Source organism: Anabrus simplex, chromosome 9, assembly GCF_040414725.1.
Source record: "Anabrus simplex isolate iqAnaSimp1 chromosome 9, ASM4041472v1, whole genome shotgun sequence".
NCBI classification, from domain to species: Eukaryota; Metazoa; Arthropoda; class Insecta; order Orthoptera; family Tettigoniidae; genus Anabrus; species Anabrus simplex.
In genome coordinates this window covers 63,893,406-63,900,643 of record NC_090273.1, presented here as the reverse complement: position 1 = coordinate 63,900,643, position 7,238 = coordinate 63,893,406, and positions in this window count along the sequence as shown.

The following is a 7,238-nucleotide window of genomic DNA, read 5'->3' as shown; positions in this document are numbered from 1 at the left end:
ACAGAAACATGCAATAGTGATTACATCCCTCCATATAGGGTTGGCGGCAGGAAGGGCACCCAGCCGTAAAAGAGGGCCAAATCCACGTGTGCGACGCAGTTCGCACCCGCGCCCTACAAGTGTTGGAAAAGCGGTAAGAAAAGAAGAAGATTAATATTATTATGTTATAAATTGAAATAATGAAGTCTTTGATTTAAACGTGTTGGATTAAGATGTCTACAGTCTTTGATTAAATGTGTTGGCTTAATAGGTATGCACTTGGACCTTTCGAGAAAGCTGTGTGTACCGTGTGGATACAAGTGTGTTGACACGTGACAGAGTATTGAGGTCTATGCACACTAATACCGAACACTTCGTGTCGATATTGGAGGTGGGTGGATCTGGGTCGCGCTGGATATTTGCTCACAGGAATGAGTTTCTGCGGGACTTCGTCTGCGAATGCCGCAGGCTGAGAAACTGAGTAACGTTATCTTAGTAAGTCATCGTGACGTTGATATCGGTGTATGAGAACTACTTATTAGAAATTCTGAAATATGCAGCTACGGATATTTTGTATACTTATGATATTTATTTACAATTTATGAGGCTAAAAACTTATATTTATTTACAATTTATGAGGCTAAATATCCCTGACTCACTATGGAATATCTCAGAGGAGTCCTTGAACGTGTAATCTTGTAATACATATGCCACTAGATGGCAGGTTAGACGGTAATGTTGCGTTTAACATCCTTTCTAAGACTAGAGAGAATCTACAATGTTAACCATGAAGATATACGGTACATGTCCGACTCGTTGGCTGAACGGTCAGCGTACTGGCCTTCGGTTCAGAGGGTCCCGGGTTCGATTCCCGGCCGGGTCGGGGATTTTAACCTTAATTGGTTAATTCCAATGTCTTCATCATCATTTCATCCTCATCACGACGCGCAGGTCGCCTACGGGAGTCAAATAGAAAGACCTGCACCTGGCGAGCCGAACCCTTCCTGGGATATCCCGGCACTAAAAGCCATACGACATTTCATTTTCAAATGGTACATGACTTTCTTCAGCTACAGAATGCACTCACCACTGGAATGCAGTTTGACATGTCAGTCGCGGAACACTTCCTGAATATGCCCATATGTTTATCTGCAATAACCTCTAGCCGGGATGACTGGCTCAGACGGTTAAGGCGCTGGCTTTCTGAGCCCAAGTGTACGGGTTGGATCTTGACTCAGTCCGGTGGTATTTGGGATAGGGCAGATGAAAGTGAGAAGCCTAGCACAAGTGAGCTGAAGCAATGCCAATGCCCGCACTCAGCTAAGGGCCCAGTTTTCGAGGCTGGCAAGAGGTATTAGCACTGACGTAGGTAAATATTCACGTTCAAGTCGGGTAGTTGAAGCGCCTGAGTACTAACATACATACTGTATACTTGCTGGTTAGTTTCGTTTTACACAGTGCAAGTTAGGCCTATATTTATTTATGTGTGATTCACTTCTTATAATGCCAAAGCTAAAGCCATTTAAAGCTATCCATTGAAGGAACAGTATTTCACAATCCGGCGAGGACGAGGATATATATATTTTTGCAGATGGTCACGTACCATGGAAGGATACTTGACCCAAAATCTTTATCTCAGATTATGGATATTTAGGATTATGGAGTTGGCACTACCGTTTGTCCTTGATTTCCCTCCAATTTCCTAAGAGTGAGATTCAGTTGTTTGTTGGGATTACTGGAGGAAAGAATGAAACGTGTTTTATTCTTTTATAAGTAAATTTGGAATAGTTGAATTGTTGTCAATCTACATTTGTTTAACCTTTGTATTATTCCTTGCTATTAGTAACATATCTGTTCTTTTTACATAAAGCCACATTTCTGATTTATAATAGATACATAGAACTGTTAGATTAAGTTTATGAACTCGATATAGGGATACTTGACCCATGTTTCACATCCGTAAACTTATAGCTGGATTGTATTTTTGGATTCCGGATGCCACAACACTACAAAAGAAAGGAGGGTGCCAAACCCAGGGAGTCCAATCCTGCAGAAATTATTAAGGAGGTAGACCAGAAAGTTTTAGCTGGTCATGCACTACATACAATTCCGAAACAAACTGGCATTAATAGGAAAACATTAAGGAGATATCTTAGAAAGATTCAGCAGGGAGGAAGCCCAAATTTTTCCCCGGACTATACAGTTAGGCAACTTTTTAAAAATTTGAGACAACAGAATTTGCAAATTAATTACTGGTTATGCCACGCATGAACCATGGACTCACCTGTGATTTGGCCAGACGATCAGTCTATGACTTGGCAATAAAAATTGGAAAGACCTGTCCTAAACAGTGGGATAATGAGAAAAGGGCAGGTTACTTCTGGAGCAAAATTCACATTTATCATTAAGAACCCCCGAGGCTACAATTTTGTCACATTCTGCAAGTTTCAACAAACATAATGTAGGTTTGTTTCATGGTAACTTGCGAACAGTGCTCGTACTGTACAGTTTGGAACAGAAAGCATATGGAATGCAGATGAAACGAGAGTTACTACAGTCCATAAATGTCCAAATGTGATTGCTCCTCTGAAATCGAAGCACGTAGGCCTAGTTTCATCGGGTGAAAGGGCAATTAGTGACTATGTAATGCTGCGAATGCTTAAGGGAACTGTATCCCACCTTTATTTTTATTTACCCACGTGCAAAACCAAATCTCGTATTCATGTTTAGGGCTCCTCTGGGTTCTGATCATTCCACACACAGTTCTTGTTGGATGACGCCTCGAAACTTGCTTTTGTATTTGAAGGACTTCCCAGAAATATGTTGGATGCTCTCCCGTAAAAAATGTTCTCCTACTCACTGATAATCATGAGAGCCAGATGTCTCTTGATGTCATTCTTTATTCCAGAAGAAATGGGACTGTAATTTTAACATTCCCTTCACATTGCTCTCATAGGCTCCAACCATTGGATGTTTCAGTCTATGGTTTCTTCAAAAGGTATTATAACACACATTGCATCAACTACCTCACCATAGACAAAACAGGGCAACCGATCACTATTCAACATGCTGCTGGGTTGGTTGGAAAGGCATTTCCACAAGCATTCATCCCAAGTAACACAATCAGCGGCTTCATGGCCACAGAGATTTGGCCGTTCAATGATGCCATATTCTCAGGCGACGATTTTCTTTGTTCCGCTGTGACTGATCGACCTAATCCTCATAACGTGCAGCCTTCAACATCATCTGAACCAATAGCGGTAGCCAAATAAACATCTGTGTCCCCAGATCCTTCTAGCAACTTACTTGTGGGAACTGTTAATGAGACTGTAGAGAATGCAAAGTAAGATCAGTCTACAAGACTAGATTTTGCATGAACCCATAGAGTCTTCTTCCATATCCTAAAGCAGGGGTGAGAAGGACGAATCGAAAAGGGGGCCGTAAACAGGGTAAAACAATTATTTTGACTGATACACCAAACAAAGAGGAAATCGGAGCCAAATACAAATAGAAAGAAGACAAGAGAAAAAGAATTGAAGAAAAAAGTGCCTCACACAAAATAATGTTTTCAGAAAAGGAAAATATGAAAAACGAAAGGAGAAAACTATTTGTCACGTGTCCTGAAACTGAAAGTTCTGAATATGATCTAGAATCAGAACTGACTGGTGAAGACACAAGTCACACAGGAAAAATTCTAAGCACAGAAAGCCAATCTCCTTTTCTTCACTGTGGTAGTAATACACTAATGTTCATAAAAATAGAACACCTTGAAAGACTGGAGATAGGAAGTTCATTGCGAAAGTTGATTGCGAAATTTTGGGGAAAGAGGAATGTTCGCAGGTATGTGGGACAAGTTAGCAAAGTTTCTCCGGAAGTGTTCGTGGTTTAATTTTCCAGATGTGTAGATGGTTCACCTTTCAAGTGGCCGGAATGTGACGATATATTTGAGGTTGACCCACAGCAAATTGAAGTGGTTCTAGAGACTCTTGAATTTTCAATGAAAAATGACAGAGTTACCAGTTTTCAATGTAATCACCATTTTCAATTTCTCACTGAGTAGCCTAACGGTGTAAGACATTTTTATACTAGCCTATGCGTAACACACACAGGTTTCTTTGTTCAGGTTACTAGAAACCATTATATTTTATGATAATGTGACATGAACGACTTTAAATCGAAGACATTTCATTGTAGCTTGCAGAACGGTTCACTGAGTTTTAGAAGCTGACATATAATAAATGCAGTTTCACTTAATATTATAGCTGCCCTTCTAATCATTTTATTTTAACCTTTTTTTGAGCATTAACACTTCGAAAAATGAAGATATCAGCCAAAGAAAGACAAGGGCCACGAAGGGTGTGAAAATGAAGAGACTCCCTAGCTCTCGAATGCTCTAATAGCGTCGGCGTCAGAAAAGAACAAGAGCTACTCAACCCGCTTCTGGTCCGGCTCCATAGCTAAATGGTTAGCGTTCTGGCCTTTGGTTCAAGGGGCCACAGGTTCGATTCCAGGCCAGGTCGTGGATTTTAACTTCGTCTGGTTAATTTCTCCGGCTCGGGAGCTGGGTGTTTGTGTTTGTCTTAAATGTATTACTTCATTTCATCAAATCATTTCATAATTAATAAGAAACACATACAAAATTGTAGCTGGCCAAATGGTCGATCGGACCGAAAGACATTTTTTAAAAACCGGTTCTGATACAACAGTCCCCAAGCTAGCTGTAGGAATCTGTAACACGCAGCTACAATCTCGAACACCACAAATCACAAACAGTACCTGTCATATTCGGAAAAGTTCTGAAGGCCGGACTAGATCAAAATATTTCATAAAGAACAAGAAATTAAAGTGAAAACGTCAGGCGTGTCATTAAATATTCAGCTTGGGCCATCATGTATATTCTAACAATGACGCGTCCTTAATATGAGTACACGTATGTTCATTTCTCACTACTTGTATTTGCACTTTGTATTTCATATTTTTGGCTCGATAATTGTATTAATTTCTGAAGCCAACAAAATGCTATGAGTCGAATGTTTTCAGGCGCAATGGTAGCGTGGCCAATGATTTATACTGCTGCAGAATTAGTTGACATGGGTTGGGCCCGCTAGCACTCCACGCTGCTGGCCGGCTAGACGCTAACCCAAACATTAGCGTCTCCTCATCTCCCTCCAGTCAGATTCGGCTCATTGCGCTCCACAAGACACGAGCGGTTAGATTCTAAAAGGACCAGCTCAATGAATGTATTACACTGTTCTAACTCCAAATACAATATGTGTGCCCCAGCATTGTAAGGAGTGACATTCAAACACCATAACACTGAGTGAGTTGCCATCTATTTTCGGACAGGTAGGCCTAACAAATACTACACGAAGTCAACAAAAGGCAAGCAAGCAAACATTATTATTATTATTATTATTATTATTATTATTATTATTATTATTATTATTATTATTATTATTATTATTATTATTATTATTATTATTATTATTATTATTTAGTTCCGTTTCAACCACCTATGGGTTGCGATTACACAACATCCTCCATCATTTTCTCAAGTTCTCTCTTTCCTCTTTCCCCTGTACTCCATCTGTTGGCTAACTCAAGTCTGTTCTTCTACGGAGAATACTCCGTTCTTTCTCGTTTTCTCACCGGGCAGATCTTCACCTCCGCAACTTTTCTTCTGACTTTCTGGTTCCATCCTTTTAATATGTACGCAGAAAGCCAATCTCCTTTTCTTCACTGTGGTAGTAATACACTAATGTTCATAAAAACAGAACACCTTGAAAGACTGGAGATAGGAAGTTCATATTCACAGGGCATGTGCATTGGTACGTTCTGAAGAAATGATTAACATTTGAACCATGTCGGCCCTCAGATTCAAGGTCCACATCGATATCTCGGCGCATCACCACCGATTGGTAAAATGTGCCTGCGGCTCTCGTTGGCGCTATAAACCGAAGGTAATGGATCAGTGTGTCTTGAACAGATGTGCAGGATACCTCGCAGACGTATGCGAGAAACGTACCGTCAAATGAGTGAGTCGGAAAGTGGGAGCATTATTGGCATGAGAGAACGTGATGCATCCATCCGGGAAATTGCTGCTTGTGCGGGACGAAGTGTGTCGGTAGTGCAACGGGTGTGTACAGAATGGTTCACAGAAGGCCATAGAATACAAAGAGATGGGTCTAGTCACACCACCCGAGAAATTGACACCTCATACGAATGGCATTGTAGGGCAGATCTGCGTCCTCCTCGGCCCTGGCGCAACAGCGGAACAGTGTAACACATCGTACACTATCAGCAGTGAGAGTCCGTCGCCGTTTATTACGGTCTGGGTTACCGGGGCATCGTCCAATTCTCCGCCTACCTTTGACTAATGTGCATAAACATGCTAGGCTGCAATGCTGTATGGAACTACTTCACTGGGGACAGGAATGGCAGCAGATAGTGTTTTCGGACAATACAGGTTCTGTTTATTTGAAAATGATGCCCGCATTTTGCTTCGCCGCAGACAGGGGGAAAGGCATCACATGAGCCGCATTCGCACAAGACATACAGCTCCAACTCAAGGCCTTATGGCAGGGCCTTTCAAACGCCCAAACTCTCACGCGCGCAAATCGAGGCGCAGAGGGTCCGTGCACTATGCATTGGTCCGACTCGGTTCAACTCGGCTGTACTCGGATGGTGTAGTTTGCTGAGGGCGACGAAGCGTTCAATGATAGACGGCTTGTTTATCACTGAAATACAGAAGCGCAAGACAGCAACATAATAATGGAGCAACCTGTTTCGAAGAAATCAAAGACTTCCGAAAATACATTTCAATCGAACTGTGAACTTTCATATTTTTTCTCAGTCGTGACGATGTAGCCAAATGCTTAATCTGTGGGACAATATTTATAATAATTACAATAATCACAAACGCTTTGCTCGAATTCTGTAAGAATTTGTCGAAGGAAGATTTTCCTAAGCTGCATTGAGAAGCAGCGAAGAGTATCTGTATGTTTGGTTCCACATGCAAATGAGAAAGCATTTTTTCTGTTTTGACTTGTACGAAGACTAAATTGCGTGCGAGTATTTCCGATTGCGATTTTAAGAACGCTCTCAGAATTGCTGCCAGTCGATCCCTTGTTCCAGACATTACTGGTATAACTGCAAAGAAAAAAAGCAAAGAAGAGCTAGAGAAGATAAATTGTCTGCCCAAACCAATCTGATAGAAGACTTTTTTAACACTTGTAACATTGTCCCATACAACAGAGAGT